The sequence below is a fragment of the Arvicanthis niloticus genome, chromosome 9, assembly GCF_011762505.2.
Source record: "Arvicanthis niloticus isolate mArvNil1 chromosome 9, mArvNil1.pat.X, whole genome shotgun sequence".
NCBI lineage: Eukaryota > Metazoa > Chordata > Mammalia > Rodentia > Muridae > Arvicanthis > Arvicanthis niloticus.
Window position 1 is genome coordinate 73797503 of NC_047666.1, and position 13351 is coordinate 73810853.

A 13351-nucleotide genomic window follows, 5' to 3' on the forward strand; every position below is an offset into this window, starting at 1 on the left:
TACCACAACTGGAGTAACTCCAAAGATGTTCAATTTTTTCTTAGAATCCAAGACAGGAAGCTGCCAGGAGCAGACAGGTCTCTAATCAAGATGAACATTAATACAGAAATGTTTGTAACGTCAATTCTGTGGACTTCTGACATTTTGAAAACCAGCTATCCATGTAAGGAAATCTGGACTCCTCTCAGCTATTTCTAAATAAAATATAGAAAACACCCTAACAATAAAGTCAGAACCATGAATTTGCTATAGGCACTTAACTCACAGGCTAACCATCTCAAATCAGTTAAAAAAGTTAAAGAAGGACTGGGTCTAAGCCTTGTATTCCTAAATGTGTTATATAGGAACAATGCCTATGAGAGTAACAATATTAATCTCACTTTTATATCAATAAGAAGCTCGTACCAATGAAAACCTCAAATTTGAAATCAAAGTAAATTTTGTACCATTTAAGAAATTATAACTTTATCTTAATAACAATTATACATATTTCTACCAATAGGTTATGGCTATGCAATAAATCCTAGCTATTCCTCCCTGTTCTAACAAAACCTCTACTTTTCCCTAGAAAAAAAGCCCAATATTAACCACCTCAGTCCCCAAGCCCAGGGAATAGGGGTGCCGACTCTTCATTAACTTCTTCAAGCTGATTATGGGCATTGAGATATTAGAAGAGAGGCAGGGGAAGGGTAAATTGATAAGCCTCTGATGCTGTGTCTTCACTGCATCCAGCTGGAATTCCAGGACATCAGAGGTTGGAGCAGGTCTGCTCAGCTTGTTTGATGAGTAGATACACCAAGGTTGTGTATTCTGCAATACACAATTCTCAAAACAAATTTTAGTATCAAGATAATTTTTTTGTTTGAATTCTGGAATCTAATCTTCTGGCAGCCTGCCTCTGTCATATCTAATTCATATAATTCTGAGAGTTTCTATGAGGGTGTGCTCCCACCATCCTCCCATTCCCACCTCCCTGCTCTTGAATTCCCCAACACTATAAAATCCAAACTTTTAGGCACCAAGGCTATCCACTTCCACTGATAGCTGGCAAGGCTACCCTCAACTACCTATACAGGTGGAGCCATGAGTCCCTCCCTTTGTGTTCTCGGGCTGGAGATTTTAGAATGGCTACTCCAGCTTGTTTCTTAGGACCATTTGCTTGAAAAATGTTTTCCAGCCTTTTACTCTAAGGTAGAGTCTGTCTTTGTCACTGAGGTGGGTTTCCTGTATGCAGCAAAATGCTGGGTCCTGTTTATGTATCCAGTCAATTAGCCTATGTCTTTTAATTGGAGAATTGAGTCCATTGATGTTAAGAGATATTAAGGAACAGTGATTGTTGCTTCCTGTTATTTTTGTTATTAGAAGTGAAATTATCTTTGTGTGGCTATCTTCTTTTGGATTTGTTGGAAGAGGATTACTTTCTTGCTCTTTCTAGGGTATAGTTTCCCTCCTTGTATTGGAGCTTTCCCACTATTATCCTTTGAAATGCTGGGTTTGTGGAAAGACATTGTGTAAATTTGGTTTTGTCATGGAATATCTTGGCTTCTCCATCTATGGTAATTGAGAGTTTTGCTGGATATAGTAGCCTGAGCTGGCATTTGTGTTCTCTTAGCATCTGTAGAACATCTGTCCAGCATCTTCTCACTTTTATAGTATCTGGTGAGAAGTGTGGTATAATTCTGATAGGTTTGCCTTTATATGTTACTTGGCCTTTTTCCCTTACTGCATTTAATATTCTTTCCTTGTTTTGTGCACTTGGTGTTTTGATTATTATGTGACTGAAGGTATTTCTTTTCTGGTCTAGTCAATTTGGCATTCTATAGGCTTCTTGTATATTTTTGGGCATCTCGTTATTTAGATTAGGGGAGTTTTCTTCTATAACTTTGTTGAAGATATTTATTGGCCTTTTAAGTTGGAAATCTTCACTCTCATCTATACCTATTATCCTTAGGTTTGGTCTTCTCATTGTGTCTTGGATTTCCTGGATGTTTCGTGTTAAGAACTTTTTGCATTTTGCATTATCTTTGTCAGTTGTGTCAATATTTTCTATGGTATCTTCTACACCTGAGATTCTTTCTTCTATCTCTTGTATTCTGTTGGTGATGCTTGTGTCTATGACTCCTGATATCTTTCCAAGGTTTTCTATCTCCAGGGTAGTCTCCCTTTGTGAATTCTTTATTGTTTCTACTTCCATTTTTATGTCCTGGATGGTTTTGTTCAATTCCTTCACCTGTCTGGTTGTGTTTTCTTGTAATTCTTTAAAGGATTTTTGTGTTTCCTCTTTAAGGGCTTCTACCTGTTTACCTGTGTTCTCAAATTCTTTGAGAGTGTTATGTCCTTCTTAAAGTCCTCTATAATCATCATTAGAAGTGATTTTAAATCTAAATCTTGCTTTCCTAGTGATATGGGGAATTCAGGACTTTCTTGTGTGGGAGAACTAGGTTCTAAGGATGCCAAGTACCCTAGGTTGCTGATGTTTATGTTCTTGCACTTGCCTTTTGCCATCTGGATCTCCTTAGTGCTACCTGCCCTGTCTCTGACTGGAGCCTGTCTTTCTTATTATCTTGGTTGTATCAGAACTGTGTGGGGCGGGTGTTACTATTGGGGTTAGAGCTGGAGCCCAAGATCTGCTCAGTGCTCAGGCGCAGATAGGAAGGAACCAGTGCTCCAGGCCAGGAGTGACTTTCTGGGTCCTAGTGGGTCCCAGTTATTCCCTGTTTGGGGCGGATAGTGCTGTCTCCTTACCTAAAATACTGCCAGGGTTAGAGCTCCTGGGAGGCCCACTTCCTCTGTGTTCCATGAGACTGAGGGCAGAGCTGCTGCCCAGGATCTGCTCCTTAATCTTTCAATGTTTATGCATGGAGCTGGAAAGATGGCTCAGCGATTAAGAGGACTTACAGCTCTTATAGAGGACGTGAGTTTGGATCCCAGCCTATGTCTCTCTATAACTCCAGCTGTACGGGACCCAAAGCTCTCTTCTCAACTCTGAGGGCACATCCATGCTCATGGTGCATGTAAAGTCACACAAACACACATAAGATAAGGAAATAAATAAACCTTGAAATATTGGCAAATACAGTTAGTGGGCTTTTCCCCCTCTAAGATGTTACTGAAACCCGGATAGTCTAACAAACAAGTCATTGACCATGCACACGCAAAGTCACTCAGAGGATTGCTGAAAGTCTTAATATCTTCTTACTTTGATCTTAATCTCAGCACACTCAAATTGCCTTAGGATTCTCCTAGTGTCCCGTGTTTGAGTTAATCTACTGGGTGGAAACCATTCCACCTCCTGGCCAGGGCTATCCCTGCCAACATGAGCTGTTGCTATCCTGTGAGATAGAAAGGCAGTGGGTTAGGTTTTTCACTTCTCTTCAAGCTTACTCAGGAAAAATCTCAACCAGGCTCTGCCTGGCCCTGGAAGGGGTGAACCTGAGTACAAAACACATTGTAAAGACTGGATTGGGGCAGGGGGAGCTGAGAAATCCACGATAGGTTGCCAGTTTATCTAGGGACAACACTGATGCCCAGTTGTTCCAAGAACGTTTTTATTATTGTACTTTTACTCATTCGATTCGTTCCTGGCAAGGGAACGTGAAGTGTTCAGGCACTGCTGTGATACAGAGAGCAGCTAACGTCTGCACCAGTTTCCACCCACTCCCAGGATCCTCTGGCTCCAAAGCACATAGCCTCTGCAGGCTTCAGCTCTCGTCCCGACCTCATGAGAAAGTTCACATGGCCACGGGCAGCCGAGGATGAGAAGTACGAGATTTGCTCCAACAAATACACCACAGAGCTTTGGAAGAGGAATGACATGGCAGAGTCTTCTTCTTCTTAGTTATTCAGTAAATGTGTGATTTTTTAAAAAAAGCATTCTTAAAGAATGGAGATCCACGCTTTCTTCATGAACTCTCTGTTTGTCGCTTATAGACCCTGAATTCATATTTTTCTTTTTAACTTAAAAATTGTGCCTGGGCCCCTAGCAAGTTGAGCAAGCCCAGTGGATGGCCTCGTGCAGGAACATATGAGCACCATAAATTGGAATGGGCGGGTTCTAAAAAAATAAGGCACAAAGTCGGGAGGGGACTGGGAAGAAGAACAGTGAAGGAGACCAAGCTATACTGTAGGGAATTCTCAAGAAATTACAAAAAATATATAATTTAAAATGTGCCTTGTTTTAAACTATGTAGCATAGATGAGAAGCTTGTTTGGGGGTAGACCAGGAACCAGTGCAGCTATACAACATAGTAGGTATTAATTATTGTATTAATATAGTGAATTCATTATAATAAATAAATATACTATAGAGATCTACCTTCTGCTTCCCAATTACTGGATTAAAGGCAGACACCAGGGTACTCAGCTTAAAAATGTTATTTCGTGTGTGTGTGTGTGTGTGTGTGTGTGTGTGTGTGTGTGTGCCATGGCATGTGGAGGTCAGAGAATACCTTTTATGAGTTGGTTATCTTCCACTACCATGTTAGTCCTGTGCTGCTGTTTTTTGGTTCTGAACGGGCCTAGCATGTGCAAAGCCCTGAGCTTGAGCTCTAGAACTGCAGTAAATAGGCAAACACACAAGCAAAACTGCCTTTAGCCTCTGAAAAAGCTGGAGTACTGATTGGCCCTGGCCCTTCTTCTTAGTCCATAGATCTGTTGGATTAGCATATGATGTGTGGAAAGGGGTGGCTCCCCTGTGGACTGACAGCATAGGGTGATTACAGCAAAAGATGCTTCTTAGACTCTTTCCTTCTGGCTAATAGTGTCTTAGTAGGTTTTATTCGTTCTTGTAAAAGAATAATGGTATTGATAACGGAAGATATAGAAGGACACATCTAAGTAACGTGGCCGCACACGTTACTCAGCATGACCTCCTGGGTGCAGTGTCCCCTGTACTGTTCTCTCTGGTTCCACAGATCCTTACACTTTATAGTAATTTCCTGTTACAGACATCACTCTCTCTTTCCTTAGACTTACACACAAGTTCATTTTTAGCAGAGGAGCCATTTTCCTGGAATCAGTACAACAATTTTGTTTTGTTTTGTTTTCATTTCAATGTAACATTCACTTGCACTCAGTTTTCAAACCATGTATTTTTTTTTTTTTTTTTTTTTTTTTTTGGACTTCCTGCTCTGTGTAGGCAGGTTTGCGCATGGGAAGCCAAGATTCTGTTCTCACGGAGATGAATTCTAGTAGAAGGGATAGATAAAGACTAGACAAATAAGATGAGGGAAACTCTTGTAGGAGGTAATGCTGGGATGAAGGGGAAGGGTGGTAAGCATCGAGAGTCTGCACCCGTTTCACAGGAGTCACTTGATGCTCCTTTGGGTTGGCTCCCCTCCATCTACCCTCAGCAGACATCCAGCAGTGCACTGTGGTGTACTGATGGACAAGAGTAGGAGACCTCCTCCCGGAGGGAAAACATTGTTTGTGAAACAAGATAATTATAAAAAAAAAGATGTATGATTATGAACTCAGAGAAAATTAATAAAAGAAAAATACAGTTAAAATTAAGTCCATATCAGAGGATCCAAATATAGTTTAAGGGGGCTAGAAATAGTTTTAAAAAGAAGAATGGCCAATCCACAATGCCAGTTATGAATAAGAGCAAACTGAGCAAACGAACAAAGGCAAGTGAAAAACAGAGAGTCTGGATGACGGAAGAAATGGTGCTGAGCACGCTGAAAGCAGAAAGAGGCTCTGATGGTGGTGGTGGTGGTGGTGGTGGTGGTGATGGTGGTGGTGGTAGTGGTGGTGGTGGTGGTGGTGGTGGTGGTGATGGTGATGATGGTGGTGGTGGTGTTGGTGATGTTGGTGATGGTGGTGGTGGTGGTGATGGTGATGATGGTGGTGGTGGTGGTGGTGATGTTGGTGATGGTGGTGGTGATGTTGGTGATGGTGGTGGTGGTGGTGATGGTAGTGGTGGTGATGGTGGTGGTAATGATGGTGATGATGGTGGTGGTAATGGTGGTAATGGTGGTGTTGGTGGTGTTGGTGGTGTTGGTGATGGTGGTGGTGATGGTAGTGGTGGTGATGGTGGTAGTGATGGTGGTGGTGATGATGATGGTGGTGGTGGTGATAGAGATGTTGAATTAAACCAGGCCCAGTGAAAATGCAAAGGACCTGGTTTTAAAGGAAACCTTAAAGGAAATCACAAGCCATTGAATAACTTTAGGTGGGAGAAGAGAGACAAAATCCTATTTCAGTTTCTGTAAATGGTCAGATAGCTTTGTTGGGAATATATTAGAGGGTGAGAAGCCAGTGCAGGCAGTTGTGGGGGTGGGAAGGGGTGTGACACGTGATGTTCATTCAACTTCTGATGACGTCATGATGGGAAAAGGAAGAGCATGGAATGGCATTTATTTAGGGGGCCATGCTGATTCAGGTGCCATTGGAGTGAATGGTGTCAAGGAGGCCAACACTTCCATGTTCTACAATCAGGGACACTTTAGAGCAGTTCAGTTTTCATGGAGAAATAAAAATGGGTGTATTGAGTTGAGATTGTTCTGTGATAGCTAGAAATATAAAAATAAGTCACTGACCTAAGGCTCAAGGAACGTGGAGGACGAGAGAGCAGTAAGACTATGAACGATCTGGGAATGTCTTCTCAGAAATGTGGCTCCTATTTAGCCCAGGGAAGCTACAATCATATGGCTCCCTAAGCAAGACATCCACAGTGACAACACTGGTTGATATGCCAGCATAGACAGGAAAGTCTCACAAGGTCCCATGCCTACATGAAGAGCCATAAAAGGTTAATGGCTACTGAGTGAGAATTAGTCTTACCCAGGGATGAGCCCCTTGATGACTTACCCAATCGCAAGTAGTCAGGCTTAAACATATATACAGATGAACAACACTAAATGGACTCAGCAGGGGACACGTGTTTATTCATGTGCGTGTGTATGCATAGGCACGCACGCACGCACGCGCACACACACACGCCTATAAGAAAAAAATAAAGAGATCATAAAGTTGAGAGGTCATGGAGGACACAGGAGGTGTTTGAGGAACAGAGGGGGAAGAGTGAGAATGATATAAGAGTGGGTACTCACGTATCAAATTCTTAAAAAATAAAATAAGCCAATGAGGTTGAATGATGAATCTGACTCAGAAATACAAACTTGGGAATTATCAATGCAGGTAAAAGCCACACATGTCTATTTTCAGCATGAATGGATCTTTCCCTCTGCCTAAGGGGGTTCCCACTTATTTACCCCTGTGGAATAACCAAGTGTTTTAACCTACAATGGGTAAAAGGAGGACTCCTTATGGTGACTGTCATTTCTGGTGACTTTCTGTTCTTATTCCTCCATGAGTAATAATAAAACCAAACAACATATTGCATAATTTCAACAAAAATGAGTTAAATATAGAGAAGTCAAAACACATGAATCCATGGGGGGAGGGCAGGGTGATTTTCACAGAGCAGACATCCTTGTTTGACCAAGTCACACTGAGAACACTGCTAAATTACTTTCTTAAGGATAGCTTATAAACTGAGCTTGTGTCCCCCTTTATGAAGGGAAAGTCCTTCCTACCCCTGGGGTTGACTTCAACGACAAAGGCAGTTTAGTGACTTGGCATGACTTCAGATGGAAAGTTTCAATCTGTCACTTAAAGGTTTTGTGTGCCCTGAGCCTAACTGGCTAATGTAATTTGGCAAATATGGACTGTTTCCCCCCCACCCCCCCCCCAAAGAAGGGCAATGTGGAAAGAATGTTTTGATTTTGTAAAAGATTTTTGCCTTTTTTTTTTTTTTTTTTTTTTTTAAAAAACGACATGTCTTCCCAAATGCTCTACTTTAGGAAAAATTAATAACATACTGTATTTTCCATTCCATCTCTAGGGACTGAAGACTTGACTTGAACCCTGGCCAAAATAGCCTCATGAGATCAGTTGGAGGAGCCTGGAGGGACCAGATCAGACAAGCTGAGGATATTGTCACTGAAGGGGGTGGAAGCATAGGAGCAAGCCCAGAGACGGTTCCCAGGTAGGATGTGAGGCCGTAGGTAGGAAACATGGGCAATCACGAGTTGGGATCCGAAGCTCACTGCAAGGAGTCCAGGAAAGGAGACTTCTAAGAGACTGCGAATGTACAAAGCTATCCAGAGTGTCTTCCCCCAGCTCTGGGCAGGTGTTGGATGGTGTCTAAAAGCTCAGGACCACCCCAGATCCCAGTCTCTTTGTCTCTGATCAATACATTGTGTTTCTTTGCTCACCCAGCTCCTTCCGGTTTTCTGTGGACCAGCGAGTCCTATTTCTTATGTGTCCACTGATAAGCTATTTAATTGTCCTTAATACAAATGTGATATAAATCTATTTCCTAATGAAAATAGCAAAGCATTGTGCTGCGTTTATTTCTGAAGGGTCTTTTGAAAGTCCTCGTGAGTAGTAAGTGTCCTCTTTCCCAGTAACTTTGGATAAACTTAGCTACTTTTTAAAAATCCTCAGTCATTTTTAGAAGACAAATAAATAAATATCTAAACTAATTACGTTCTTAAAGTTCATGCACCACATGTTTGTTGTCTGGGAACCTGCTTGAGGTTAGGAATTGTGCTTGCCTTATATATTTTGTAAAGCTAATATCAGTAACCACCAGCATTCTATCAGCATTAAGTCAGTGGGTCTCAACCTGTGGACTGTGACCCCTTGTGTGTGTGTGTGTGTAGGGGGTGGGGGTGGAATGACCTTTTCACAGGGGTCACCTAAAACCACCGGAAAACACAGAGATTTACATTGTGATTCATAACATTATAAAATTACAGTTATGAAGTAGCAATGAAAATAATTTTATGGCTGGGGGTCACTGCAACATGAGGAACTGCTGTCAAAGGGTCAAAGCATTAAGAAGGTTGAGAGCCTCTGATTTAAGGATTTATTATATTCCAGACACCTAGTTTATTCCAAATTTTTCATGATGATTTCTCTGGGTAGGAATGTTGCTTTTTTTTTTTTTTTTTTTTTTTTTTTTTTGGCGTAGAAAGCTTAATCTGTTCGTAGACAGAACCAGGAAGGGCTAAGGTTGTCATCTCCACGTCTCCAGGTTACCTTTACAGCTGTTTGAGCTCATGAAAGAATTGTTCTGTAGTTCCTTGTCTTCATCCCCTAGAGCCTCTATGAGCATCTCCAGGATCAGATTACAAGGAGTCAGGGGTGAGGAATATCTTGGGCCTTTTCATTTCACAACAGAAAGAAAACCCCGAGCGTTTATTTTTGTCTGTATTCGTTTTTCTCTCTATTACTCTTGGCTCTCTTTGTTCACAAATGAGCAAAAAATAATTTCTTATATTTCATCTCTTCCCCTCTCTTCCCTGATCTAATCGTCGTATGGATGTTTGCTCTTAGCTATGTTTACAGATTTCTGGAGACTCCTCGGGTAACTTGCTAAATTTCAAAGCATGAATTTGCTCAAAGGGGCTAATTTGTATGATCATCCTGAGAAGCACGTATACACGGGCACCTGAGATTTAAAATTTTTGTTTTATTTTAAATTATACGTCTGTGTCTGCATGGGTTTGCCCCCATGATTGCAGGCATGCAGAGAAGAGGCCATCAGAAACCCTGGAACTGGAGTTATATGCAGTTGTAGCCACCAGATATGAAAGCTGAGACCCTAACTCAGATCCTATGTGAAAGTAGCAAGTACTTTTACCCATTCAGCCATCTCTCCAGTCCCTACACACAGATTTTTTAAAAATAACTTTTACAAACATTTTTGAGATTATAATTACATCACTTCCCCTTCCTTCCTCCAGCCCTCTCACGTGCCTCCTTCTTTTCTTTTTCTTTAATTGTTGATATATATGAAATATATATACATGTATGTATATTCATAAATACATAAATACAGCATGCTCAGTCTGTGTAACGTTACTTGTATGTCTGCTTCAAGGCTGAGTATTCGGTATTGGGTAACCAGTTGATGTGCCCTTCCCCAGAGAGGACCACTGCTGCTCTCAGCATCCTTAGTTGCTCACAGTCTTTGCCCAGGGTTGAAGCCTCCTGAGCTTCCCCCTTCTACTTCAGTGTATCTATTGGTGCCAATCTTGTTGGGCCATGTTTAGGTGGGCATGTCGGTGAGAGTTTATGTGTGTACCTTCTGACAGTTCTAGAAGACGCACTCTCACAGCAAAATCTCTCTCTGACTCTTAGAATCCAACCTGTACACAGGTTTTTTTAAGAGGAGAAAACCAAGGCATTTTAACAAATTTATTCTTGATGGTAACCAAGGTAATTTTTTTTTTTTGTTTTCTCGTGTATGTGTGTGTGTGTGGTTATGTGTTCATGCATGTGGTTATGTATGTTGTGTGTGTGTGTGTGGTTATGTGTGCTTTTACATGGAAAGCCATGCCAGTAGCCCAGAAGGAGAGTCAAAGCCAAATGTTACAATGCAAGACTCAAATAAAAATACAGCTCACTCCCTGGAATTGATTTGCCAACTTGTATAACAGGAAAACAAAAGATCCTGGGAGGGACTCGGTCATTAATTTTCAGTGAACACTCAGACCTTGAAGAGCTAACTTTGTTTATTCTTAGCTTTATCGGTCCAAAAGGGTCAGGTATTGAACATGACCCCCAGCCATGACCACATGTTGAAGCCCCAGATTCCAAGGGCTTTGGGGAACAGATTGGCAAGAAAGAGTGGGGAGGAAGCCGAGGGAGGATGTTTATTTGTAGTAGAGAGACCCTGCCCTAACTTCCTGAGCTGAAACCAGTCTAGACTTTTTTTTTTTTTTTTTTTCCATTTTACACAATGTCCGAAACAGAATAAATTTATTAAAACCAAATAAACTGGGGGCTGTTTTGGCATGGAAAGCCAGACAGGAATAGAGTCAGCTGCTTTTGAGTTCAGTCTCCAGACTGATTTATAAACCAGTCGTAGATTGAAACTACTTTGGCCTTAACTGAACTGAAATTATTTTCACGATTAGAGGACAATTGAGCAGCTGAGCATCTGACCCAGGTCAAGGACTCATGGGGCCGTCCATTCAGTTCTCCTTTTCCTTCAGCTTCCAAAACTCAGAACGTTAGTATAAAACCTTCAGGTCATCTTCTCACGACTTTCTGTGTAGAGGAAGTTTAGTCTTGGAGAAATTGTTCACCCCTCACTTCCTCATAGTGGGTATGAGTAAACACAACACTGAGCTACCCGTGTCTATAGAGGAGAGGTCCAGTTCTGTCTCCTAAGCATACAGCAATTAGATATGTGTTCCCTGGGGGCAGGGTCCTGGAGCCAGTTCTCTATGAATTGGTAGATCTGCATTTGCAGATTTTCCGGTTTCTCCCTTCTCATTCTCAGTGGGTTTAGGGACTTGAGGATCACGCCAGGATCTAAGCAGCAGTGGGAGCATGTTCAGGGAATGTTAGTGCCTAGGAATTTGTGAGCACAGGCCAAAGTCAGCATGTATTTTTATATGCTGAATGCTCCCCACTGCCTGTTCCCTTTGCCTCCCTCTTGTGAACAGTGGCAGAGAGAAGGCTCAGTTAGCCTGGAGAAAGAATGAGGCACAACAGCCGCCCCATGTGAGGATGATGGGAAAGACAGAATTAGAACCCAACTCTCTGTCTTGTGTAAGTTTTCTTTATGACAGGGCACAGTTTTCCCCCAGTTTCCGCCATTAAAAAAATTAGGAAAGTTATCCAGTGAACGGGTGCTGAAAGGCACACATGCTCTCCATTCATCTCTGCAAAAAGATGCTTTTAATTCATTTCTATTAACATTCTGGGTTAATTTTTGAGCGAGGTATATCATGAGGCCATGACGACATTTTAGTTGGACTCTTGTCTAACATTTGTCTTCACTAGACAAAAAAAAGACAGAACCGTTCATTCTCAGAGTGAAAAGTGTTCTGCCCCATATCTCCACGCAGAAGAATGGAACAAGACCTCTACTCACAATAGAAACAGATGCCAACTCTAAATGGATTAAAGACTTAAATGTAAGACCCCAGGCTCTGAAATCAGTAGAAGAAAACATATGGGGATTTTTTAGGATATTGGTCTAGACAAAAACCATTGTTTTTCTTGGATAGGAACTAAAAGCATAAAGAGTAACAGCAAACATTGACAAAGAGGATGGCAGTCAACAAAGACACTTCTGACCATCAAAGGAAACAAAGGAATCAGGAGACAGCTGAGTGGGACAAAAGATTCATAAATTACACATCTAGCAAGGAGTTAATATCCTGGATGTATAATGAATTTCCAAGAACCCAATAGCAAAGCAATCATAAAACAAACAAACAAACCAACCAACAAACAAACAAACAAACACTCTAATTTAAAAGTGAGTTTAAGGGCAAAAGGGCCCAGCTCCTGAGCATGTGTCCACACAAGCTGGATAACCTGAGTTTGATCACTGGAATCCACTACAGAAAGGGAGAATGGTTTTGAAAAAAATGGCCCTGATCTCCACAGGTGCAGCTTCAGGGGTACATGTTTGCTTGTGCACACATCCCCACACAGAGAAATAAAAATTAATTAGGTTTAAGAACTGAATAGGTGATTCAAAAAAGAAAGAGAAAGGAAGGAAGGAAGAAAAGAATTATATGGTCAACAGAATAGATGGAGAAATGCCCAGCACTCTCCTCAGGGAAACGGACCACAATGTGAGGCTTCCTCACCCCGTCAGGATGGAGAGAATGACGGTTGTCAGAGAGCAGGGGGATGATGGTGGAAATGGAAGCTAGTGCAGCCGCTTGGGAAACTGACTGGGGGCGTAATTATATGGCTGGGCAATCCCATTCCTGGGAGCAATCCCAAGACAAAAAGTGAATTGGCCTATAGAAGAGACAGCTGTAGTCTGGTGTTCACTGCAGTACAAAGGTACAGAGTCAACCTTAGTCCATCAGCCATTGGTTAAGGAAAACCATTGTATATGATATACATATATATATATACATATATACATACACACATATGTATATACACACACGAATATGTACATATGTGTATATATATATGTATATATACATATATCATACACACGCTATGGAATACTGTTCAGTTTTAAAATGAAACCTTGATATGTCATAACATGGAGGCCTTAAAGCTAAGTGTAAGAAGCCAGACAGAGGAAGGCAAGCCCTTTACAATTTCACAATCTCACTCGGTGGTGGAATTCAAAACACAGTTGATCTCACAGATGTTGAGAGCAGAGACTGAGAACACTGAAGGGTCTTTGCTGGTTTTACAGTCTCAGACTGAAGCAAGGAATTCTGCTGTCTATGGCACAGGAGGGTTAATTTCAGTGACAAAAATGAACACAGGATTTTATATACACACACCAGAGAAAACAATCCATGTATAAGGTGATGGGCACGCTAATTATATTGATTCAATTATTGGTCTG

General features: G+C 41.5%; 1 long non-coding RNA gene across 2 annotated transcripts in view; it reads left to right on the plus strand.

The window, feature by feature from the left end:
• Positions 1–13351, plus strand: part of LOC143443574 (uncharacterized) — a 39140-nt gene that overhangs the window by 12731 nt on the left and 13058 nt on the right. For both annotated transcript variants that reach the window (XR_013112690.1, XR_013112689.1), the window contains one exon: positions 7847–7990. This is a non-coding gene — a long non-coding RNA (uncharacterized LOC143443574). The remainder of the gene's footprint in view (positions 1–7846; positions 7991–13351) is intronic.